Source organism: Dasypus novemcinctus, chromosome 22 (assembly GCF_030445035.2).
Source record: "Dasypus novemcinctus isolate mDasNov1 chromosome 22, mDasNov1.1.hap2, whole genome shotgun sequence".
In the NCBI taxonomy this organism is placed as follows: domain Eukaryota; kingdom Metazoa; phylum Chordata; class Mammalia; order Cingulata; family Dasypodidae; genus Dasypus; species Dasypus novemcinctus.
The window spans coordinates 72,408,601-72,435,404 of NC_080694.1; the positions used below are offsets into that span (position 1 = coordinate 72,408,601).

The 26,804-nt window shown below is 37.1% G+C and overlaps 3 pseudogenes; all 3 read right to left on the reverse strand.

Moving 5' to 3' along the window:
- Positions 1-817: 817 nt before the first annotated feature.
- Positions 818-1,819, reverse strand: LOC105745625 (olfactory receptor 14J1-like; annotated as a pseudogene).
- A 134-nt stretch (positions 1,820-1,953) lies between these two features.
- Positions 1,954-11,146, reverse strand: LOC101431184 (ZZ-type zinc finger-containing protein 3-like; annotated as a pseudogene).
- Positions 11,147-14,215: 3,069 nt separating this feature from the next.
- LOC101431620 (olfactory receptor 5V1-like) lies at positions 14,216-16,777 on the reverse strand (annotated as a pseudogene).
- Positions 16,778-26,804: the final 10,027 nt, after the last annotated feature.

Below are 26,804 nucleotides of genomic sequence, written 5' to 3' on the forward strand. Positions count from 1 at the left end.
TTCAGGTGCCTATTATGATTTCATTCACCTAATAGGCTCTCTGTGAACATGTGTTGCATGAATTAATAAAATCATATGGACGCGGAGGAGACATGACATAGCTGTATGTTACTAATGGCCACATAAAAACATTTCATGCTTTTTCTAAAGCAACTTGGTTTTCAAGAGACTGAAACCTTTTATATTCTTTATTTAGCAACATCATTTATTTGAATTGTGAAGAGCAAAATTTCAATTTTCAACATTATCTAAGAAAGAAAAATTGGAAACAACTTACCTAAATAAAATAGGTGAATGGCTAAATGCACAAAAATATGAATTCCATCAAATACTGTGATAATATGATAGTTATAATGGTAAAATATGCCTATGTGTAGTAATGGTATACACATTTTTCCACACTGCAAAATTGAAATGCATAACAATAAGTTAAATGGGCATTTGAAAATAAATGATTGAAGTGAAAAGAGTTGGTTTCTTTGGTTGGGGAGCTGTGGGTAAATTATCATCTTTTAATTCTGTTGGCATTGTATTCTTTTTTATTCCAAGTACAGGAATGTGTGATTTTCATTTTTGTGTGCATTGTGTGTCTGTCTGTCTGTATGAATATCTATACATATTGGGAGGGAAAGGGAACTACTGAACCTATGTTTTAAAGATTGCAATTGTTTATTTTGTCTCAACTTTAAAGAATGAAAAAATGTTTTAAATGACTAAAAGATGCAGTCATACATGATAGCAATGATTATATATTTAATCTATAGGAAAAATGTTATTGCTGTCCCTCAATACCACATATTGAAAGAATTCCATTATTTCAAAAGTTCTTTGTGTATAATATTGGACAATCATCCACAAAAGGACAAAAAAGTTTCTTCCCAGGAAATCCCCCACCCAACAGTAACCTTTTCATAGCCTACTTCATGGCCTGTTTCCTCAGACTATAGATAATAGGGTTCAGTGCTGGGGGGCACAACTGTATAAAAGATAGAAACCATAAGATCAAAAACACTTGGAGAATCTGAAGTTGGTTTTAGGAATTCAGACATGCCTGTGAGGATGAAAAATGAGACAACAAAGACGTGAGGCAGGCAGGTGGAAAAGGCCTTGGGTCGGCCCTGAGTAAAGGGTATTTTTAGAACTGTGGAGAAGATGTGGATGTAGGAGAGAACAATGGAGGAAAAGCAGGTGAACACCATGACAGACATGAAAGGTGACACTCCAGTCCCTCAAAGTTAATTATTGGAGCAGGAGAACTTCAGCAGCTGGGGCACATCACAGAAGAATTGGTGGAAGATTTTGACCTTGTAGAATGTGATGGAGAATGTGGCTGCTGTGTACAGGATTTCAGAGACAGTCCCATTCAGCTATATGGCTGCCACAACCCCCGACAGTACTAGGATCCATGATGAGCTTGTAGTGCAGCAGGAGGCAGATGCCTGAGTAGTGGTAATAAGACATCATGGTGAAAATGTCCATCTTAGCCCAGGCCAGCAAGATGAAGAAGAAAACTTGAAATAGGCACTGACTATCGACCAGGGGAAATATAGCCATCTCCCTTCAGGGCACTGTCAATGGATTGCAGGACCATGACGGAAATGAAGGAGAGGTCCTGGAGGGAGAGGTGCTTCAAGAAGTAATACAATGGGGATTGGAGAGCCTGGTCCAGTGTGGTGATGGTGATGATGATGAGGTTGCCTGCCAAGGCCAGTAGGTACATCCCCAAGAACAGCAAGGCATGTATGACCTGCAGCTCACGGTTGTCAGAAAACCTCAGGAGGAAGAATTCATTCATTGAGCTTATGTTTTCCGTAACCATTTTGAAGTTACAAAATGAAGAGGTGGTTGTTGGAAGATAAGTGAAATTGGGCAATGCATTGGAAAAAATATTACCATATATGTCCTTTCATTCATTCATCAATGTTTCTTTAGAAGTTCCTTATTAGCCTCCTGTTATAGATCACCTGTGTCGTAGGTATTGGGGATCCACAAATGAGAGATGTGTTTCTTAGATTCAGGGAGCTTGCAGTCTACACTAGTAAACCAAGAGCTATAGGTGAGTACACATGTGGTCAACATCAATGGCCTTCTTCCAGAAAATACTTTCATCTGCACCAGAATAAAAGCATCATTATTCCAATTTCCACAAGTGAAAACCATCGTTTTCCTTTAGGACAACTGCAGAAAAACAGGGATAAGCCCTTGGATAGAGGATTCTGAAATTGTGTGGGTTGCATTTGTATATTTTAAATTGCTCTATTTTTGCAAATGGAGTGAACTTTAGAGGAAACATGGCATTGCAAGTTGAAGCATGGGTTAGTTGCTTGTACAGGGTGATACTTAAGGTCTTTCCTGCTCAATAATTCTGCTATTTAAAGGAAAGCCACCATTATTGTGGACTCAACACCATAAGTTATAGAGTTAGCCTCCTTCCAATTAATATTTTATTAATGGAAGATCATTGAAATCTAGAACAAAACACTTTTTCAAAAAAAAACTTATATGTCACATGAAGAATCAGGGACTATTCTGACTGCCTGGAGTATCATCTGTATCTACCAACTTTCCATTTCAATCTCCCTTCTGGTCAACTTCTCTTCACATCATTTATATTCAGTTCAAGTAATTAAATAGCTATTGACCATTTACTGCATGCAGAGGTAAAGCCCAAAGAGAAAACCATAATGATTGTTTTGGTGTCGGCTTAAATGTGGAAGGAAAATATTCAAATTCTCAGTATACACCTTGATACAAAGAATGTGGAGGGTATAGAGAGATATTTCAGAGAAGGGAAAAATCAAGTTTAGGTCCTTGTCCATATTTGGGTTTTGTGGATGGGGTCAAGTGCTGCTCATTCATTAAAAGGGTTCTATGCTGCTTAAAATACTCATCAGAATATGAGAGTTGATGATTACTTCCTAATGAGTCCCTCATATTCCTGCATTTTTCGATTGTTTATTGAGTTCTGCACTACTGGAAAACAGCCAACAGCCACAGCAGTGTCTTTTTGGCTTTGCTCTAAACCGAAATATTAGAAATGACAACCTGGAGAATCTTAAAGTTGAAGCCACGACCCCTGCCTCATTCCTTAAGGATCTGGGTAGGCTCTCATGAATCAATTATAATAGCCTCTTTTATTCAGTTTATGTGTCCAATACATCGTATAAAGCCCCCGTGCTGACATTCTTCTGTGAAGAATGAAGTTGGATTTGAGGACTCATTTCTACATGCTTTTGTCTGGTTGGGTTCTCCAGTTTAAATTTACAATAAAAATGAATATTAAATTAACTAAAACACTTTAAAATTTTGTTTGACTGCCAAATTTGAAGACCTCTTTTTTCTTACTCTGCCAAAACGAATCATAAGATTAATGTTTCTAGATTCCTTCATCCAACTACAAAGTCTCACACTGGATAATAAAAAGCAGGAGGAATGAGAGGTCAAAGTATGTGCCTCCAACAAGGTTTCTTTCTTTCAATGTCCTGTTTCTTGCTTTTGCATAGAACTGATAAGATGAAAAATAGCATTATTGTCCATATTTATTTTGACTTTGGTTCAATAAATATTTTAATTTCTCAGTTATCGTCAAGCAATTATCAATTGGCAGGGAAGTAAAAAACCTAAACAATTTTAAATGCTCATTTTTATGAGACAGACACCATACTAGAATTACATTAATTACATTATTTAATCCACACAAGCATTTTTACCTCTTTGAGTTAAAGAATTTGATCTCAATTTTATAGGTAAAATAAAACTGAGAGTACTTAAGTAAGAGAATTTGTCCCTCCAATTAACACTACTTCCTCACATGTAAAAGACTGTATTATTAGTGAAATGCAAGCAGGAACTTGGGTTTGAATTTTTTAAGCCACAAATACACAGAAAGCATACCTGTCCAAGGATATTTCTCAACCAGTGATATGAGGAATTATTTGAAAAAGTATTACAAGGCAGCTTTGCTGGCTATTTATATATACATATAAAATATTAATCTTTTCCAATTTACTTGTTTTCCTTAATGTGGTTCATTTTTGTAATACATGTATGCAAATTCAACCAAAGGATTTTGTTAATCTACTCATTTTCAGGGAAGTATGCTTCCTTCCTTGTTAGAATTAAAAATTGTGCTTTTTCAAACTCAATTTGAAGATTATAGGGTTCTGCTAGTTTCCATAAAGTCTTTCCCTCTCCTTACCCAATTGAGAAAACTCACTACAGATGGTTCTCAGTGTGTGGCCAGCTATCAAAGCTGATTACCAATTTCTAAACTTTAACACATATAATAAAAAAGATCTTTTGAAACATGCTAATTCTCCTGAGAACCGAGTTCTTTTGGCATCTTTCCTAATGGAAGCCTGAATCGAATGATATATACATTTCATTTACTCTACCCACATGGCACTTGGGAGTTGGAGTCCTGGGAACTTCACACAAAGGAGGAATAGTTAATTAAGACAGGGTTTGGGTGTCTCTTGCTCAGTGTTCTCAGACTTTAATACATCTGTGAATAACCTGGAGGGCCCATTAAATCAACAGACTCTCTGTGCCCAGTCAGAAATTCAGGTTCAGCGGGTCCTGGTGGTGCCCAGGTACTTGGATTTCTAAGAAACTCTTAACAGGTGGTGCTAAGGCTGCTGGTCTGAGGCCACACCTGGAGACATGTTTCCCTAGCCATCAAGTAATTCTGAAAGAGAAACAGGAAATTCCTATGAAAAATTGATATGAATGAATCTGTAATGAAGACATCCCAGAAAATTAGAAGACATTGTTTATTCTATCTTTATGTTAGAAATTCAGATCTTCAAACCTCAGATGTTCAATACTAACTAAATCTTGAAATGTCTTTTAAAAGATCTCTAAAACAATCTCAAAACAATATCTGAAAATGTCCTAAGGTGGACCCTATAATTACAATTTATTAAAAACTTTGCTGCACATTTATAATTACTTAGAAATAAATGTAAGTCCACATTTTTTGTTCTGTAATTTCTGAGTTCTCTTACCCTCCTTATAGATATTTTTTCAGTAATAATCATATGACAACAAATTAAACATTACATTTTCTGCATTTTAATTTTCCTTCAAATAAAATTTAGACAGAATTAGTGAGCTTAGGTTATGAAAAACTTACAGATTTTTAATATTTTCAAATTTTTTCTAAACTTATGTAATGTTCCATTGCTTCCATTATTTTTAAATTTTTATTATTTTCTTATTTTAGAGAGGCTTTAGATTACATAAGTGTTCCATCAAATATTAGGGGATTTCCCATATTCCCCACCATCTCCCCATCCCTCACTATCCCCCATTTATAACATCTTTCATTAGCATGGAACATTTGTTACAATTGATCAACACTTATTGAAGCATTGCTACTAACCATGATCAATAGCTTACATTAGAGTTTACACTTTGCCCCTCACAATTTTATAGGTTTTGACAAAATATATAGTGGCTGTATCCATCATTGCAATGTCATGCAGGATAAATCCAATGTCCTAAAAATGCCCCATGTTATACCTATTCTTCTCTCTCCCTCCCCTCAGTACCTCTGGTGGCCATTGCCTTTAACCAATGATAATTTTTTTCTATTGCCCAAATAATAATAAGTCTACATTAGACCATTGCTGCATTTTCCCCTTATGTTTGTTCATTCCTCATTCTTTAGGTTTTTGGGATGATGATGCCCAGTCTATTTCTGACTGAGAAGGAGCTTATATCCCATGGGGCAGATGGATGGAACTGTCTTGCTTGCAGTTATATATACTCTCTGTTTTTTGGGATGAACATTGTTTATCACCATTCTTTTGTTAGTTGTCCTAGGTGAGTCCAATAAACTGCAGAGTAGGTACTGCAAGTCTGCTGAGATTCAGGGCTCAACCAGCACATGAACAGACTGAAGACTTAAGTCTCTGTGACATATATTTAATGAGTACAGTGCTGATTATAAATTCAAATAAAAGGGGCAGAAAGCCATGTATAGTGAAAATATAAATGAGTGTAGCTTTGTTACATTGGAGAACTTATATTCCAAAACAATTTCCCCTGACAGGGTGCCAAATTCCTAAGATTGACTACCTTGCCTATAGTGTCTAGATGTCTCTAGAACCCTAAGGAGCCCCATTCTTTGAGGCACTGTTTACTGTGGCAGTGAGATCCTGCTGAGATGTGCATAAGCATAACCCCTGGAAAGACCTCCTGACTCACTTTGAAATCTCTGAGCCATAAAAACGCATTCATATTTAATATTTCCTCCTTTTGTTTAAGGTCTTTTTAAAAATGCATCACAAGTAATAAGATGATAATAATCCCTTGGTGCCAGGAAGGCTCATTCCTGGGAGTCACATCCCACGCTGGGGGAAAGTAGTGCATGTACATGTTCTGCTATGTTCTCAAGTAGACAGGGAAGACTATATCAAGAATATAGGCAGTACCAAAACAAAAAAAAAAGACCTATATATCAAGACTTCATTATTATTGCATTTAACTATGAACACTATTCTTCAAAAATGGAAACTTAATGTCATAGGTTCTGAGGGGAGGGTGATGGAAGAATAAAATTGATGTAACTTGTGCATTTTTAGTGCATTTGAATTGTTCTCCCTGACCTTGCAGTGACAGATACAGGCCATTTTAAATTTGTCAAGACCTATAAAGTTGTATGGCACAAAATGTAAAACCTATGACCATGGTTAGTAGTAATGCTTCAAATATCTATACATCAATTGTAACAAATGTAGCATACAAATATAAAATGTTATTAACAGGCAAAATTTGGAGAGGGAATCCCCTATTCTTTCTATGTGGCATTTCCATAACCTAGAGCTTCTTCAAAAGTAAAGAAAAAAAAAGAGACTTGGAGAACATACAGAAGAATATATCACTGCACATAAAAGAACATATCTATGGTGATGAATGACACAATAAAAACTATTTTTTTTAATTTTTGAATTTTATTTGTTTTTAGTTATTATTTTATTATTTTTATTCATTTCTTTTTGGCTATGTTTTTAGGGAGGTTTTGGATTGCAGAAGGGTTACAATTGTGGTAGGGGATGATCATTGGTATGGTTTTTAAGTGATGCAGGTTGTGTGAGGCGAGGTACCCCTGAGGCATGGCTCAAAGGGATATGAATATTTTCAGGTTGTCATGGGGTTTTGTCTCAGTGGGTGGAGGCCCACACAAAAAACTAAAGAATAATGAATTTCCTTCCTTGGAATTCCTGCTATATTCTCTGATAGAGTGGCAAGAATCCCTAGAGTACATGGGCAGTGCCTAGTGAAAGAGGACAGACCACTATGTCAGGACCTTACATTGATGTCTGTAATTATGAACCTTGTTATTGTGAAATTGGGCTTTATCATAGCATTTTTTATTGTCAAAGAGTTACCTCCTGAAATTCTACCTATTGCTCAAATATGGCCTCTCTCTAAGCCTAACTCAACATATAAACTCACTACCTTCCCCACAGCATGGGACATGGCTTGACTCCCAGGAATAAGCTTCTTCCCTAGCACCAAGAAATTATTACTAAGCACCAATTAGCAATACATTTGGAAAAAGACCTTGACTGAAAGAAAGAAATATTAAAAACAAATGAGATTTTATGGCTAAGAGGTTTCAAAGTAGGTCAGGATTTCCTTCCAGAGGTTATGCTGATGTACATCACAGGAGGATCTCTTTGACTGCCACAGTAAACAGTGCCTCAAGCAGGGGTGCTGTCCAGGGCTCTGGAGTCATCTAGACACTGTAGGGAGAGCAGGAATTCAGCACCTTGTCCGTGGTTTTCATCTTGGAATATATGTTTTCCAATGTAATAGAGTTAGACTCATTTATAATTTCCTCACATATGGTTCTTCTGCCTCTTTTATTTGAACAATAATTAGCACAGTACTCATTAAATATATGTACCAGAGATATACTTCTTTGGTCTCTTCATATACAGTTGAACTTTGAATCTCAGGCGTGTTGCCAGACCGACTCTCCAGTTCACCAGACTCACTAAGAAGAACAAACAAAATGATGATGATGAATAATACTTCAAATAAGACAGTTACATCCATCTACCCCCATGAGATATAAACCTCCTCTCAATGAGAAACAAAGTGGGCATCATCATTCTGAAATCCTGAAGATTGAGAAATGAACAAAAATAAGGGAGGAAGCAACTATGGACTAAAGAATTTTTTTATTTTTTTATTATTCTAGCAATGGAAGAACTTGTATCCTTGATGTAAAGGCAGTAATCCCCAGACATTCTAAGTGGAGTGAAAGGGAAGATTAATTGTAACATGGGGCATTTGGGAGACATTGAGATTGCTCTGAGTGACTTTGCAATGATGGATACAGACATTGATACATTTTGTCAAAACCTATAAAAAGGTGTGAGGCAAATGTAAACTGTAGTGTAAACTATTGACCATGATTAGTAGCAAGGTTTCAATATGTGCTCATCAATTGTAACAAATGTACCCTACTAATGAGAGAAGTTGTTGATATCAGAAAGTGTGGAAGGAGCAAGGAGTGGGGCATAAGGGAATCCCCCCTATATTTTTATGTAACATTTTTATATAATCTTTTAAAATCTTTAAAAATAAAAATAGTTATTTAAAAAATACCTCTGACCTATAACTAGGTTCTAATTGGTGATCTCCATGTGAATATTTGCTTCACCCAGGTAGTCTGAACAAGAATTACAGAAATCCAAAGACCTATGTGGAAGATACCCTGGTGCTGCCACCAAATGACCTGGGTAAGTTCTATACCGGTTACCACACTTGAAGCCCACAGGTTGAATAAAGCCAATTTCAGCTTACTTTTGCTGAAGTTTCTTATTCTTTAAACTTTAAAACTGTAATAGCTCCTGATGTTCAGGTAAATTCTTTTAAAACATAGGAATAACTTTCATCATATGTTGCCTCCCTGATTTCCAGTCATGCGGCTATGAAAACAGGTTTTGTCAATTTCATCCATATACACTGGAGGATCATGAGATGTCATGAAGTTGGAGGCTTTAAAGAGATACTTATTAAGGAGATGCTGTCATCTGCTTCTTGAAGACTTTTGGGAGTACATATGTAAGTTGTGTGTTCTGCCTGGGACTAGAACGCCAACTTCAGTCAGCTTTATGAAATATTTCTTCACTCAGCTGACAGCCTATTTTGCCATCCTATTGCCTATCCTTCTGCCAGCAGCAAGATTCCACATCTTCAGGAGGGTATTTTAGGGATAGCTGTTCTTCTACAGTCCACATCTGGTTAAACATTTCAGGTTTGGCATCGGTGAAAAGAGGTTTAGTCTTACCACTTGAGTGTGACTTTTTGCACCTTCTGGACCATCATTCAAAGGCAACATAAAACACAAAAGGACCTCCTTATCCTTTTTAGGATCTAAAGGACTTTTGGTCTAGCAGGTAAACATACTTCATCAAAAACTAATTTAAGGGAAATGGACTTGGCCCAGTGGTTAGGGCGTCCGTCTACCACATGGGAGGTCCGCAGTTCAAACCCCGGTCCTCCTTGACCCATGTGGAGCTGGCCCACGCACAGTGCTGATGTGCGCAAGGAGTGCCCTGCCACACAGGGGAGCCCCACATGCAAGGAGTGTGCCCCATAAGGAGAGCCGCCCAGCACGAAAGAAAGTGCAGCCTGCCCAAGAATGGTGCCACACACACGGAGAGCTGACACAACAAGGTGATGCAACGAAAAGAAACAGATTCCTGGTGCTGCTGAGAACAGAAGCAGACAAAGAAGAAGACACAGCAAATAGAAACAGAGAGCAGACAACAGGGGGGGAGGGGGAAGGGGAGAGAAATACATAAATAAATCTTTCAAAAAAACTAATTTAACTCTCTTACTATGTCTTTTACAGTTTTTACGTTTTCTTCCCAAGTTCCCAAGGCTATTAATATATTGATCCCATTCAATCTTAGGCAGCTGAAAAATTCTCTGTGGCTATGAAAACCCTATACTATCCTTCTTCTGAAGTTTTTCCACAAATCCACTGGAAATTTAGTGCTTCTTTCTGGTGTCTACCTAAACTTTCAAGGTCTTTAGTTGCTTGAGTATGGTGAGCCTTGAATACAGGAATCATCTGTAAGAGTTTCTAATAACTGTGGAGTTCAAGTTCTTGGCTGTTTTAAGCTATTGATTCTTCCCCTACTATTTCCTTTCTGAATCTACCAAGGATTCGGTCTCTTTTTTGGTGATATTGATAGTAGTTGAGAATTAGAAGTGATTTCTTCAGGATAAGCAATAGTACCATTCCTTAAAGATCTAACCCAAAAAGACTCATCCAAGCTGCTTCACCCCACTTTTGATCTTGGAACATGAGTAGATCAGAAAGGAGCCACACTATGGCAAGACCCTACAATAGGTCATCATGATCCACTCATTTGGAAATCTGTATAACTGAAGATCTATCATTGTGGGACTATCATCTCTTTTCTTTATATCTATATTCCTTATATTATGCATGGATAATAATCAAACAACTTATAGATGAAGTTACTGGCTAATGGGAGTGGAAGAAAAAGCAAAAATGGTATCATGAAAATAGTCATGGTTTCTTGGAGATGTGTGCAGACAGCTAAGAGCATCTTTTCCGGTCTACTTTGCATCACTCAGATCCTCACATTTATTAAGATCCTCACATTCACACCATTCCATTTAGTCACAGGATGTAAGCTGGGCACCAATTTTGGGGGAAAACAATCACTAACAAATGTAAGATTTGTGGGATGAGCTATGGTCCCCACTACTGCACTTGATCTTTAGGCCATAATCTGTAGTCATCTTTCTCTCCTCTGCCAACCATTCTAAATCCCCTTAACCATTGGCCTGTCACTAGACTCCGTGGGTCTAAGAGTACTTGCTTGTGATGGGGAATTCTCTTCACATCGTCACTTGATGTCCCATGACCACCCAAGTCCCAGTAGTGTAACAGGAACTGTTTCCATAGCCATGTGCAGTTCTATGCATCTGATAACAGAGACTCGCTCTGAAAACCAAAGGATTCTGTACTGCAACTCTCTTGTTGGAGCTTTTTGGAGACCCCACATGGCATGTTATCTACCACAAATAGCACAAGCGACATGGGATCTCCTAGATCACACAGCTCCAAATAACAAGGAACAGTATCCATCTCTGACACTCACTGCAAACTGCCTTGGTAAAATCTGTGGCTCATTGCAGACAACTGGGAAGAGAATGGAAGTCTTTCTCTCTGGGAAGACAGAAATTGCAGCAGAGGGCAGAGAGTGGCTTCTCTTCCCTAGGTTTGGAGCAGAGTCCACTTTCAATCTTGGCTCTGTCCAACCCTGCAAGTAGTTGCTGAAAGAGACACCTCTATGGAAAGATAGGCCTTTTGAAAGGGATCAAATTGGGAATTCAGAAATAGACTCCACATCTATGGTCAAGTGATTTTTGACAAGGTTGTCAAACCAATTCAGCTAGGTCAGAACTGTCTTTTCAACAAATCATGCTGGGAGAACTAGATATCCATAGCTAAAAGAAAGAAAGAGGACCCCCTATCTCACACTTTATACAAAAATGAACTCAAAATGGATCAAAGACCAAAAATATAAAAGCTAAAACCATAAAACTTCTAGAAGAAAATATAGAGGAACATCTTTGAGATCTTGTGGTAAGTGATGAATTCTTAAATCTTACACCAAATGCACAATGAAAGAAAAAATACATAAATGGCACCTCCTTAAAATTAAACACATTTGTGCCTCAAACGACTTTATTAAGAAGGTGAAAGACAGCCTACTCAATTGGAGAAAATTTTTAGAAACCACATATCCAATATGGGTTTGATATCCATGTTATATGAAGGGATCATACAACTCAACGATAAAAAAAAAACTGGCAACTAAATTTAAAAATGATCCAGTTTTTGAATAGACATGTTTCCAAAGAAGAAATACAACTGGTCAAAAGCATATGAAAAGATTCTCAACACCACCAGCTATTAGGGAAATGCAGATCAAAACTACAGTGGGATACCATTTCATGCCTTACAGAATGGCCATTATTTAAAAAAAAGAAAACTGTAAACGCTGGAGAGTATGAGGAGAAACAGGTGCACTCTTTCACTGTTTGTGGAAATGCAGAATGGTGCAGTCTCTGTGGCAGAAAAGTTGGTGATTCATCAGGAAGCTAAGTAAATAACTGCCATATGATCTGTCAATCTTACTACTTGGAATATATTCAGAAGAACTGAAAGCAAGGATGTGAAAAGCTATTTTCACACTGATATTCATAGCAGCATTATTCACAATTGTTAAAAGATGGAAACAACCCAAGCATTGATCAACCAATGAATGGATAAACAAAATGTGGTATATACATAGTACAGAATACTATGCTGCTGTAAGAAGAATTTAACTTGGGAAGCACATGACAACATGGATGAACTTTGAGGACCTTATGTTGAGTGAAATAAGCCAGACACCAAGGGATAAATATTGTATGGTCTCACTAATATGAACTAAATATGATGAGTAAACTTGTAGAATTAAACTATAGCATATAGGTTACTAGGAGATAGAAGGTGGTTTGAGATGAGGGAGCTGATGCTGAATGTATGCATAATTTTACATAGTGTGGAAAAGGATAGAGTTGATGGCAACACATTTTAATGTGTATAAATAAAACTGCCAATTTATGAATGTGAATGTGGCTAAAAGGGGTAATCTTGGGAGGTTAATGTCAATTTAAAGAAAGCTAGAGAATAATCTAGGGACTGTATATGATAGTGATTTTTGTAGTGGATGATGATTGTGGATAATAGTACAAATACAACTATATGACTGTATTACAAGGTTTATGAATATGGAGATTCATGGGAAACATAAAACCAATGTAACATGTAGACTATAGCTAACAGTAATAGTGTATCTTTTTACAACAATGGCAAAGAAGGTATCATATCAATGCTAAGGATCAATAATAGGGGATTAAAAGAGGGATGGGATTTTTTTTCTATCGGAGTAATGAAGAAGTTCGGAAAAGGATTGAACTGTTGATAGCACAACTCTGAGGAAACTGAAAGCCATTGAGTTTACACTTTGGCTAGATTGTACAAGGAAGGAAAATGTAAAACACAGTGAACCCCATGGTGTATGATGAATCATGGGTAAAAGAACAAATATGAGAACATTCTCTCATGAACTACCAACAGTTATACGATATTAGAACATGGTGTTAATAATAAGATGGTTTGTGGGAAAATACACCAAATATTAACTATGGACAACAGATAGTAGTAATATTATGCTGATGTAATTCATCATTTGTGCCAAATATGTCACAACAATGCAAGCTGTTTGTGGTGGGGCAATATACGGGAATCTTGTAAAGTATGAATGATTGTTCTTTCCAAATTTAAATTTTAAATAAACCTTACATTAGAAAATAAAATGACTTGAGAAAATACAAATAAAATAAAGGCATCCAGAAACTGGTCAAACAGGATGGTCTCACGACTGGAGGAAATCATATCCTAAACTATCTTGAGACTTCTCAAATATAAATTAATACTTTAAGCTAAAGTTACTACTAATTAGAGATGCTGGAAGAGAGCAAGGCTTTCGACTCCATGCAATTAGCATTCTTGAAAAGTAATGCTGCTGGATAAAGTACCACTACAATATCACAAGATGGTTTCTAAACCTCGTAAGCCACAGTCAACTGTTAGAAGAGGGGTTTTTGAAAAACAGCACCTTACAACTTTGCTTAAACTAACCTTATCTTTCTCTATCTCTCTGTCTCTGTGTGTCTGTCTCACCTTTCCTTTCTTTCCAGATCATCTGCTCCAAGATTTAAGAAGAGCTAGTCATACTAAACATACTAAAGTTGTTGTATGTAAAAAAATTAACATGCACAATGTAGATAAGCTCATCACATATTCAGTTAATACCCATAGCACCAAATTAACTTTTTCACTCTTTATTTAAGAATAATTTAAAAAATACAGAAATGTTTCAAGAATAAGACTAGTACAAAGAACATACATATCTCATTTATCCACATTCTTCTATTAACATTTTTCCCCATTGGCCTTATTACTGAAATTAACTTTTAATTCTTAGAGTTTTTTAGTAATGTTGTCAAGAAGCAATCAGATAATATCAGGAAGATGGATAATGTTCAAAAATCACTTTTCTATTCACAGAAAAATAAAACTTTCATTTTAAGAGAAGTGAAATTAGCAGTTTGCTTCTCTTTCTCCCATAGCTTTCAGAGCATTTCTGATATCTTTATTCCTTAAAGTGTAAATTATGGGGTTTAGCATAGGGGTGACAACACTGTACAGTACTGAGATCAGCCGGTCTTTTGACAAGGAGTAAGAGGAGATGGACTGTACATATGTGAATATGGAACTGCCATAGTGAAGGAGGACAATGACCAGGTGGGAGGCACAGGTGGAAAAGGCTTTACGTCTCCCCTCTGAGGAGCGGATCCTCAAGATGGTGGAGATAACATAGAGGTAGGAAAGCAGGCTGCCCAGGAAGGGAGCCCATCCGATGGAGACTCCAACGAAGAGGAAGATGAACTCATTGACAGAAGTGTCCCCATGGGACAGGACCAGCAGAGGGGGAATGTGCAGAAGAAGTAATTAATCTGGTTGTTGCCACAGAAGAGCAGACGGAATGTCAGCACCGTGTGTATCACCGAGTTGAGGAAACCACTAACCTAGCAGGAGGCTGCTAAGTGGCGGTACAGAGCTTTGTTCATAATAACCAAATACCTTAAGAGATTGCAGATTGCAATGTAATGATCGTACGCCATTGCAGCCAGCAAAACTCTCTACCCCCACGAAGAAAAGAAATGCAAAAAGTTGTGTCATCCGATGAAGACTCCAATGAAGAGTAAGACAAACTCATTGACAGAAGTGTCCCCACAGGACGACACCAGCAGAGGGGGGATGTCACAGAAGAAGTAATTAATCTGGTTGTTGCCACAGAAGGGCAGGCGGAATGTCAGCACCGTGTGCACCACCGAGTTGAGGAAACCACTAACCCAGCAGGAGGCTGCTAAGTGGCTGTACAGAGCCTTATTCATAATAACTGAATATCTTAAGGGTTTGCAGATTGCAATGTAGCGATCGTATGCCATTGCAGCCAGCAAAAGACTCTCTACCCCCATAGGAAATGCAAAAAGTTGCGTCACACAACCCCTATAGGAAATGCTTTTCTTCTCTGACAGGAGATGCATGATCATCTGGGACACGTTGGTAGTTGTGTAGCAGATGTCCAGGATGGCTAAATTCCTCAGGAAAAAATACATAGGAGTATGTAGTTAAAGATTAACCAAGGTCACTAGAATAATGAAGATATTTCTTCCCAGTGTGCAGAGATAGATCACAAGGAAGATGGTGAAGAGTAAAAAATGCAAATCATTAGGTTGGAGAAACCCAAGATGATGAATTCCAGCAGAGCAGTTTGGTTTTCTCTTTCTCTTTTCAGTTTGGAGACTTGAAAAATAAGCAGCACAAATTAGAGTATTCATGTGCTGCTACAACAGAAATCCACAAAACATGACTGGCCCACCTGCAGATCAGTTGGGATGACAGAATCCACCTGTGTTTCCCAGCCGCTTCCTCCTTCGGGCATAGGTGAGCCATGCCTGCCCCTGTATATGACGGAGACACAGTACAGTAGAAACTGAACCTGCTTGAATATCCAATGCTTTCTACTTAATGTGCTTCTGACTTTGGGCTTACAGCACTCACCAGATGCTTAGGAAATGAAAGACTTTCCCCACTTAAGGGAATTTTATAGTTCTGTAGAGGATTTTATAGCAGCTTTTGACAGAACTAGTTAATTTGGTGTGTATGAATCTTCCTCAAAAATTTTGTTTAAACTCTAGTGTCCATGTACTCAATTTACTGTGTGGAATTACTCAAATCTAAGCGCATTTTGTTTTTGTTTAAAATTAGTGTAACTGATAATATGTATAATTAAATTAAAAAGTGATGCATAAAAATAAAGTGGGAAGAATAATTAGTTTGATTACATGACTGATTCATCATATTTAATGGGTCATATTCCTATGTATTCTATGTATTCCATTTTTTCTCTTATTTGGGGGGGGAGGGAATTTAAGTGAGACTACTATTGACTGTTTTCCTAACCTGTTTTGCATAGTATTCTTACTGCTTACATTATATACATTTTTAATGTAATAATTGCTTTTGCAAAACTGTAAAAACATGTCAACTTCATTTATGGACAAATTTAAATTTGCTCGTTTACATTTTTTGTTTAAATAGAGTGTTTAACATATTTCTATTTATCTTCATATTTCTACCTAACTCTTTACTTAGACTTCTTAAAAAGCATGTAATTAGGATGACTGTCATATTGCTTACTCAAAAATTACCAAAACACTGTTGATGAATTTGGGGGAAAATTCCAAGACTGTGTATTTGTAGGTTTTATTTTTAACAACCAAAGTTAGAACTAAAATTAGACCTCTATTTAAGTTCTGATTTGTTGCATTTATTTGACTTAATGCAACCATGCTTAGAGAACCTTGGAAGTATGGTTTAAAATATTTTACTTAACTATGCAGATAAGTTAAATATACATCCAGCAGTTGGAAGTCTGGGAAGAGGCAAAGTGGTGGACAGGACAGTAAGTGTTCCTTCCTGAGGCTGGAGACCAGCTGTATTTTCTTCCAGCTTTGTGGGAAGAGCTGTGTGTACTCTGGCTGAAAAGTGCAGCAAAAGAATCAGAATCTGGACAACCGTGACTTGCTTTGGCATTGCAAGTATGTTAATCTAAGTAAAAGGTTTTTTAACTCCCATCGCTCACTGGAAGATTTCTCCATCAGAGAATTACAGTGCTTCAAAAATAATTATCAGAGTTTTGATCCTGGAGCAGAGGAATTAAACATGCAGAGAAGCAGATATGTGAGGAAGGAGAGAAGGCTCCATTAGACATTGCAGAGGCCCGGAAGAGAGATGAGCCATTCACCACAAGCTGGCTTTGTGGGGAGAGCAGAGAGCAGAGCAGCTGAGCCTGTAGAGAAAGGAGCCCCAGGAAGGGAGGAACCCAGGAAGCTGAAATCTTGCAGATGTCAGCAGCGATGTTACTCCAACAGTTGACAACAGTTTAAATCAGCACTCACCAGCTCTCTTGCAAAAAATGGGCATGATCATGACTGAGTGAGCTGTTTTGGGACCCCACAGAGCAGGAGGCTTCAGGGCATTGATCTGGAGGGAACTAGACAAAGAGATAAAAAGCCCAAGGGAATACCATGAGTTTCTGAACCCAGTGGCTGGAAACAGTGGACAGCTAAGCCCCACCCTCAAAACAAAAATTATCTGCGAACTGACTTCCACCAGCCACCTAGCAGGGGGGAGTGTTCTCTGAGAGTAAGAGGGTTCTGGTGAAGGTTGTAGAAGGGTTTCCTTTCTGTGGGTTAGGTTACCTGGACCCCCTTAGAACTTTAGGGAACATACCAGCTGTCAAGAGGTGACCCCTGGAAGAGGGAAGATATGAATCTGCTTAGTTAGCCTGATTTACCTAGCCCACCTGGGAGGGAGGAACTTGGACTTGGAGAGGGCATAGTCAGGTAACTGCCTAGCCCAGTGCTGTAAACTATCAAAATTACAACTCCCTATAGGGAGGCATGCAGTCTGAAGCCTCAAGAAGCTTTCAAGGGCCTATTTATGGTCTCCTGGGAGGAAGGGAATTCTGGAAGAGGGTTGAGAGTCATTTCTCTGTGGAGAGTTAATTTACCAGGTTCCCATTTGAGTTTCAGAAGAGAACTCAACCTGACCAGGAGAGGTGAGGGCGGATCCAATCACACAGGTTATCATGACCTGTTGACCTTGGGAGAGAGAGCAATAAAAATAGAAAGGGAGCAGGGACAGACAGGCTCCTAATTCAGCAGGAATCTATCCAACTGCAAAGAGACAAACCTGCCCTAGGGAAAGTGACTGGATAGCTCTCTAGCAAACTGACCCAGGGAGAAACTTTATTTCATTGGAGGAGTCTCTGCTTTGAATATACCTAATTCCTTATTCAATTCCTGGCTCTGCTTAGAGTACTGATCTACCAGGTTATCAAACACCCAGCTGATACTTTAGGACAGGGAACACACTGGCATTAATTTTGTATTAGCTCCTCTTGAGTCTCTTATTTTTCTTTTAAAAATGTTCCTTTGTAAAATTTAACTTAGTTTAATTGCTAAAACCCAATTCAAAACCTGCGGAGGGCAGGCTGCAGGGTAATTGACTAATGAACACCAGCAGTCTGAGAAGCTCCTCAGGGGCCTAAGAGGAAAAGCTGTTTTTGCTATATTTTGTTTGCATGCTAGGCCACAGAACAACACTTAATGAATTCAGAATATTTGAAATTATACAAAGTAATTTCTCTTATTACAATGGAATGAAGCTGGAAATCTGCAAGGGCCAGATGACCTGACTAGGCACAAAGATATGGAAATTAAACAACACACTCTTAGACAAACAGTGAGTCAAGGAGAAAAATACAAAAGAAATCAGTAACTACCTTGAAATAAATTAAAATGACAACACAACATATGAAAACCTATGGGATGAAACAAAAGTTGTAATGAGAGAGAATTCATAGTCACAAATGCATACATCAAGAAAAGAAGAAAGAGCTAAATTGATGACCTACCTGCACACCTAGAGGAATTAGAAAAAGAACAACAAATTAAATCCAAAAGAAGTTGAAAGAAGGAAATAACAAAGATTAGAGCAGAACTAAGTGAAATAGAAAATAAGAAAAGCACTAGAAAAAAATGAACAAAACTGTAACTGGTTCCTTGAGAAGATTCATAAAATTGACAATCACTTAGCTAGACTAACAAAAAGAGAGAGAAGATTTAAATACACAATTACAGGCCAATCTCTCTAATGAACCAAATGCTAAAGTCCTCAAAAAATACTTGCCAATCATATTCAACAACACATCAAGCGAAGTGTACACCATGACCAAGTGGGTTTCATCCCTAGTATGCATGATGATTCAACATAAGAAAATCAATCAATGTCATACACCACATAAACAGATCGAGAGGAAAAAATCACGTGATCATTTCTACAGATGCAGAAAAAGCATTCAACAAAGTGCAGCACCCTTTCCTGATCAAAATGCTGAAAAGGATAGAAATAGAAGGAAACCTCTTCAATGTGAAAAAGAGTATATATGAAAATCCCAACATCATTTACAATGGTGAAATACTAAAAGTTTTCCCTCTAAGATCAGGAACAAGACCAGGATGCCCACTATCACTGCTCCTATTTAACATTGTGTTAGAAGTACTTGCTCAAGCACTGATGCAAGGAAAAGATATAAAAAGCATCCAAATTGGAAAGGAAGAAGTCAAAATTTCACTTTTTGCAGGTGACATGATCCTATAGATAGAAAGCCCTGAGAAATCTACAACAAAGCTTCTAGAGCTTATACATGAAATCAGTAATGTCACAGGTTATAAGATCAGTGCACATAAACCAGTAGCATTTCTGTACACCAATAGTGATCAACCTGAGGAGGAAATCAAGACACAAATACCATTTACAATAGTAAATTTTAAAAATCAAATACCTAGGAATAAATTTAACTAAAGAGGTAAATGACTTATATTCACAGAAAACTTCACATCAATAATAAGGGAAATAAAAGAAGACTTAAATAAATGGAATAATATCCCCTGTTCATGGATGGGAAGACTAAATTTTATTAAGATGCTTATCCTATGCAAACTGATCTATAGATTTAATGTGATCCCAATAAAAATCAATACAGCATTTTTTACTGAATTGGAAAAACTATGAAATTTCTTTGAAAGTAAAAAAGGCCCCAAATAGCCAAAAACATTGAAAAAGAAAAATGAAATTGAAGGAATCAAAACTGCATGACATTGGCACAAGGAGAGAAATACCTGCTAATGGAACAGAATTGAGGGTTCTGATATAGCTCCTCATATATACAGTCATGTGATATTCAACAAGGCCACCAAGTCCAGTCAACTGGGAGAGAATGGCCTCTTCAACAAATAGTGCTTGGAGAACTGTATATCCATATCCAAGAGTGAGAGGAATGCCATCTCACATCTTAAACAAAAATCAACTCAAGATGGACCGAAGGTCTAAATATAAGACCCAAGTCCATAAAGACGTTGGAAGGTAATGCAGGGAAGCATTTACAGGACCTTGTAATGAAATGGTTTCATCAACTTTACATCCAAAGCACAAGCAATGACAGAGAAAGAGAAAAATAGGATCTCCTCAAATTTAAAAACTTTTGCACCTCAAAGGAGTTTGTCAAGAAAGTGAAAAGACAATCCCTACTCAATGGGAGCAAATATTTGGTAAAACCATATATCTGATAGGAGCCTAATATCCAGCATAGATAAAGAAATCCTATATCTCAAAAAGGAAAAGACAAACAACCCATTTTAAAAAATTGGAAAGTGATTTGGACACTTTACCAAAGAAGAAATAAAAATGGCTCAAAAGCACATGAAAAAATGCTCAACATCACTAGATACTAAGGAAAAGCCAATCAAAACTACAATGAGGTATAATTTTACACCCATTAGACTGGTGGCCATTAAAAAGCAGAGGACTATAAGTGTTGGACAGGATGTGGAGAAATAGGAACCCTCATCCACTGCTGGTGGGAATACAAAATGGCCCAACCATTATGGAGGGATAGTTTGACATTTACTCAAAAAAACTAACCAAAGATCTGACATATGATCCAGCAATTGAAATATACTGGGTATATGCTCAGAAGAATTGAAAGCCAGGATATGAACAAATATATGCACACCAATGTTCATAGCAGCATTATTGACTATTGTCAAAAATTGGAATCAACTCAAATGCTCATCAACAGATGAGTGGATAAACAAAATGTGGTATCTACATAAAATGGAATATTACTCAGCTGTATGAAGGAGTACAGTAGTAACACACAGGATAACATGGATTAATCTCGAGGACCTTATGTTGGTTGTAGCAAGCCAGGCATCAAAAGAAAAATATTACATGACCTCACTGATATGAAATAAGGAAATGAGCAGACTCAGAGTGCTAGAGACTGGAAGATAGGTTTACAGGAAATAGAAAAGAAAAAGAAAGTTGTGAACCAACACCCATACAGGTGAAATCTATGATAAGGTGGAAGTGAGTAGTTGTGGAGAGAAGGGATATGAAAAGGGTGTAGTGATACTATTGGGTTGGGCAGTGCAAGTTTGACAGGAGTTAGTGTGGGGAGGGTGGGCATGGAACCGGGAGGAGGGTTGGGTGATGAAGCAGTTGGACACTGAGAATTGGCAGGTATGCAGTTGAAACTACAATGTTGGGAATCCTCTACTGGCGATATGACAAGGAAAAGTTACTGGTTTAGGGTGTTTTGAGGGGGTACATTCAGGAGAGCGTATGGCTGTGGCACTCTTCTAGAGGATGTGTGAGTGATCATTTTGACATAGTGTGTTCTATCAGTGGGTGGAAACCAACATAATAGGCGGAAGGAGTTTGACTCCCATCCTTGGGAGGCCCAGTGTGTTCTCAAACATAGGGGTGGTGTCTCTAGAAAGCATGGGTGGTTCATAATAGGGGAGGACAGACCAGTGTGTCAAGTCCTCAGTGTTGTTGCAAGTAACTATGAATCTTGACCTACAAGCACTGAAGCCTGGAGGTTGATGTAGGTTCCAAGAAGAGGGAAAGGGAGGAATAGAATAGATGAAGGGGCATTTTTGGGATGATGGAAGTGTTCTACATGATCTTGCTATGATAGATACAGGCCATGCTAATTACATCAAACTTTATTAAATGAGTGAATGAAAATGTAAATCATAATGTAAACCTTTGACCATGGCTGATAGCTGTGTTTCAATATTTGCACATCAGTTGTAACAAATGTACCATCCACATATAATAAGGTTATTATTAAGGGAAGGGGGAAAAGGGCGAGGATGTTGGGTATATGGGAGCCCTATATCCCGTGTTTGACTTCACTGTGACCTAAAGCTTCTTTGAAGACAAAATGAAAAAAAGGAAGATGCTGAGGAATAAATGAAAGAAAATATCACTGCACATACAGGACAACAGATATTACAGTGATGAAAAAGCAAAATGTCAAAAAATTTAAAATTTTTCATTATTTTTAATATTCTTTTTTATTTTATGTTATATTTAGTTTTCCTGAATTCTTATGTATTTAATTTCTTATGTTTAAATCTATCATTATTATTTCATTTTCCTATTAATTGTATTTGCTGATATTCTTAACTTCATTTTTGAAGAAATTTTGGATCACAGAAAGATTACAACTGTGGCAATGCAGGATCAATGGTGTGGCGTGTCAGTGATGGGTGATACATGGGAGGAAGTTCACCTGAGCATACATATAATAAGATATGTAAATGTGTGAAATGTTCTTGGGGGCATTGTCACAGAGGGTAAAGATTCACAAAATTAAAAGGAATATTGAATTCCTCTCATGGGGTGCTCTGCCACATTCTCTAATGGAACAACAATAATCCCCCACATACTGGCTCAATGACTAGTGAAGGATGGTTCATTGAAGGGCCCATGATATTGATGACTGTGCTTAAGAGCCTCTGCTCTTGAAATGGCAACCTAGCCTAGTGTTGTAGGGTCCCTAAGTATCACCTTCTGAGAGCCACCGTGTTTTTCAGAAGTGGCTTCTCTCTAAGCCAAATAGCACATAAATGCATTACCTTTCCCCCAGGGATGGACATGACTCCTGGAGATAAGCCTCCCTAACACCGAGGGAATTACTACCAAACACCAAGTAGCAAAATGCAACTGGAAAAAGAACTTGAATAAAAGGGGGGAAAGGTAAAGACAAATGAGTTTATATGGCAAAGAGACTTCAAAATGAGTCAGGAGGTCATCCCAGGTGTAACAATTTAGCTTGTCTCAGGAGGAACTTACAAACAGTCAAAGTAGTCAATACCCCAAGTAGTAGAGCTCCTGAGGGCTATGGAGACTCCCAGCTTCTGTGTTCATGGCAGATAACTCTGTCATTTGGTGCCTTTCCATTGGGCCCTACTTTGGAGTATGCGCTCCTGAGTGTGACAGAGTTAGGCTCAGTTGTAACCTCTCTACACATTCCTTTTCTGTCCCTTCTATTTGAACCTGTATTTGGTTCTGGCATTAGTAGATGTATGTAAGAGTCTTGAGTCTTTGGACTGTCCATGTGCCATCTGGGTCCTGAGCCTCCACAGAGTTGCAACACCTGCTCTCCAGTTCATGGGACTCACCCAGGACAACCAACAAGGAGCTGAGGATGGACAACCACCATACCAAGGAACAGAGAGAGTCTGTAACTGCAAGCAAATGAGTCGCAGTCATGAGCCATATCCTGAGTGAAATTGCAATGACAGATACAGGCCATTATATATCCTGCCATAACCTACACAACTGAGTGGGAGAGAGTAAACTACAATGTAAACTATAATCCATGCTTAGTGGTAATGTTCCAAATTGTGTTCACCAATTGCAATGAATGTGCCACACTAATGAAAGAAATTGTTAATGTGGGGGAAAGTGTGAGGTGTGGGGGTGGGGCATATGAGAATTCTTTATATTTTTAATGTAATATTTTATGTAATCTAAGTATCTTTTTAAAAATAAAAAATAAATTTAGAAAATATTAACAATTATAGAGATTCTCCTCAGTCCTTTGAAAGAGTCTTCTTTGAGTATTCACCATTATGATGCATTTTATGGTGTAAATAACTATGTTTTAAGAAAAAAAATAACAAATGAATGCAGACAATGACTGAGCCTCATGTTTAAGATTTTCTACCAGTGACTGACACCTGTTGATTGTCTGCCCAGCATGTTTTCTCCTGAAATTACATGTTCCCTCTTACCTCTTTGTTGTAAAAGAAGTGGCCATGTGTGGGCTCAGCATGAGTCTTAATCGCTCTTTAGACTGGAATAAAGTAATTTCAACTTAAAAACCGTTTAGTGTTTAAACCTTTGGTAAATTAAAGGACCTTTGATAGTGCAAATATTGTCAACAAAATTAATATATTTGTGAAATTAAACAATGTATATGCTTGAACTTTCTTAAAATATATTCATTTCAAACTGAATGTACATTTTTACAAATCATAAATATTATTTTCAGAAGCATATTAGGCCCATGAATTATTTCCTCACTTTGCAGTTGATGAAATGCTGAAGTTGAAATCAAAGAAATTTATCAAATAAGTAATTTTAAACTGCAACAAAAGAGACTAAGACATTTAATTAGCACCTCTGAGCCTCATTTTTCTTTAGATATAAAGGGGATGATACCAATGCTCCATTCACTGGGTTTTGTAAAGAATTAAAAAAGATAAACATACTGAGGATCACAACAGTAAGTTGCACATTGATTTTTTTTTATTTTATCATATTTGCAGCCTTAAATAACAGAATTATTAATGTAATGACTATACAATTAACTCTCTTACAAATTAACGAACATAAACTCAAGAGAAAAAAATGGACAAAGAATACGGCATTATAAATAATTAATAAAATAGAAAGTTTGCCTAGATTTCAAAATCATACAGAAATATTCTGTGTCTAAATGACTGAGGTTTTATTATTAAAGGATACAGCAAGAAGGAGAATACACAGTGTAGATAACATGACTATTTCCTCAAAAGCAGAAATGTGGGTTTTATGACCCAATATTAAAGGGAAAAACTTCATGTTATTACCAAAAGCGAATAGCCATATTCAATAGGAACAGAAATTAATACTTGTATTGATTCATCTTTCTTTCTTTCCCATTTAACTTACATAATAAACAATGAGGATGTTAAACGTAATCATCTGACTGTACAGATCAATGCGATGTAATTGTCTCGTATTTCCTAAATTTTATGACCATTTTTTTTTCCACTTTATACAAAAGAATATTTTCCAAGGGAGTCCCCAGTATGAGAAAGTCGATCCACACCTCTGTCCTAGGAAATCAAAGTAAATTCCACTAAGGAAATACAGAAGACAAGTGACACTCGTGGTGTTGTTCATGGTGTTGAAACCAAGGACAACACATAGGAAGGCTAGAAAATAGCAAGAATGGAAAAAAGGAATTCAAGAGAGGAATTCCCCAAAGATGCCACCTCATCTTGTATGTGTGGAGAATAATCTGTTTATTCTTACAACATTTTTCTCAGCACCCAGGGGACACCATCTCTCAGGATTTATAAGCTTAGAGATCTGTGGTTCTTAAAAAGGAACGCAGATTTCTGAAAAGGAGACAGAAGTTTCTGAAGATGAAGAAAATATGCTGCAACCGAACCTGAATTATGATGTGAAATAATGTTTACCTATTTATAGTCACTGAGAGTGTAACCTTGAAAAGCTTTCTTGCCTGGATGTCTGAATGCTCAGTAAGAAAGAAAGAAATAGTTGAGTGGGATGGGGGTGGTGGGGGTATATGGGAACCTCTTTTATTTTTTAATGTAACATTTTCAAAAAATATAATTAAAAATGGTGGAGGTGGGGGAGTGAGGAGTGGGATATATGGGAACTTCTTACGTTTTTTAATGTAACATTTTGTGTGATCTGTTAACTTATAAAGATCATTAAAAATAAAATAAAAAATAATAAAAAGAGAAAGAAATAGAAAACTAGGAATTTTCCTATATAACTACCTGTAGTGAGCAAGCTGTCTTCCTGCTAGTACTAAAGTTATGTGGTCAAGATTTAAAACCGGTTTCCTATATTAGAGTGGACTACTACTTGACATTTTGAGTTATGGAGAAACTTTAATTCCCACATTTTTCGCAATACCCCATTGTCAATTCAACGTGCCTCATATTCTAGACATTTCCAAAGCAAGTCTGTATACTTTAAATAATAAAGTTGCCACGAAATTATTTAGTAAAAGGAGTCTGATATCTAATTTTCTTTAAAGTTTAGGAAAATGTTTCTTTCATCAGGAGATTTTGATGCAATTATATTTTGAGTCAGATACTCAAAAATTACATTGGACCTATCATCTCTATTTCAAACAAGGATGGAAAAAAAACTTTACTCAAAAGATATATGGCTATAAACAATCTTTTCTGAGATCTTTGAGAGCAATCCTTAATTGATGTGTATTAGACATTAGATAATTTCTCCAAATACCTTGTAATTACAGAACATAGACTCACATGGGCTCCCTAAAAGTCCTTTAAAGTTCATTCAATTTTTAATCTAGGAACCTCAAATCATTTTCTTCTCCTCTCAATGATTTCTCATACCTTAAATGATTCCCTCTTTTTAGAAGACTTCCCAATGTCTGCATCACTATTTGGAATTCCTGGCAGTTTTTTTTTCTAACAGTTCCTCACACTCTTCTTACAGTTCTCATGTATCATTGCTTTTTCCTTCCCAATAACAACCAATCCATTACATATGGAAGGTAAAATATAAATGGAAGCTACATCACAAAGTATGTCTCCTTTTATGAGTCAACCTAGAGGAGATAATTTTAGGTACTGGACAAATAAAAGAGCCAAGAAGATTCAAAAGTTTGTCTGCCTTAGTGTAAACAGATCAAATTCAGTCAAATATTGAACCTTGTTATAATTAACTTATTTTCATTTCTTCAAGAATCTTAACATCACTGAAGAAAACACTATTGTTTCAATTCTTCAAATGAAATGAAAATTAATGCATTACTTTTCTAGGAAAAAATGAGTTTATTTGATAAAAAGGGGAGGGGCATAAAGAGAAAACACATTTTTCAATTGATAGGACCTGAAAAATCATAGGGATTTGGAGAACTGAT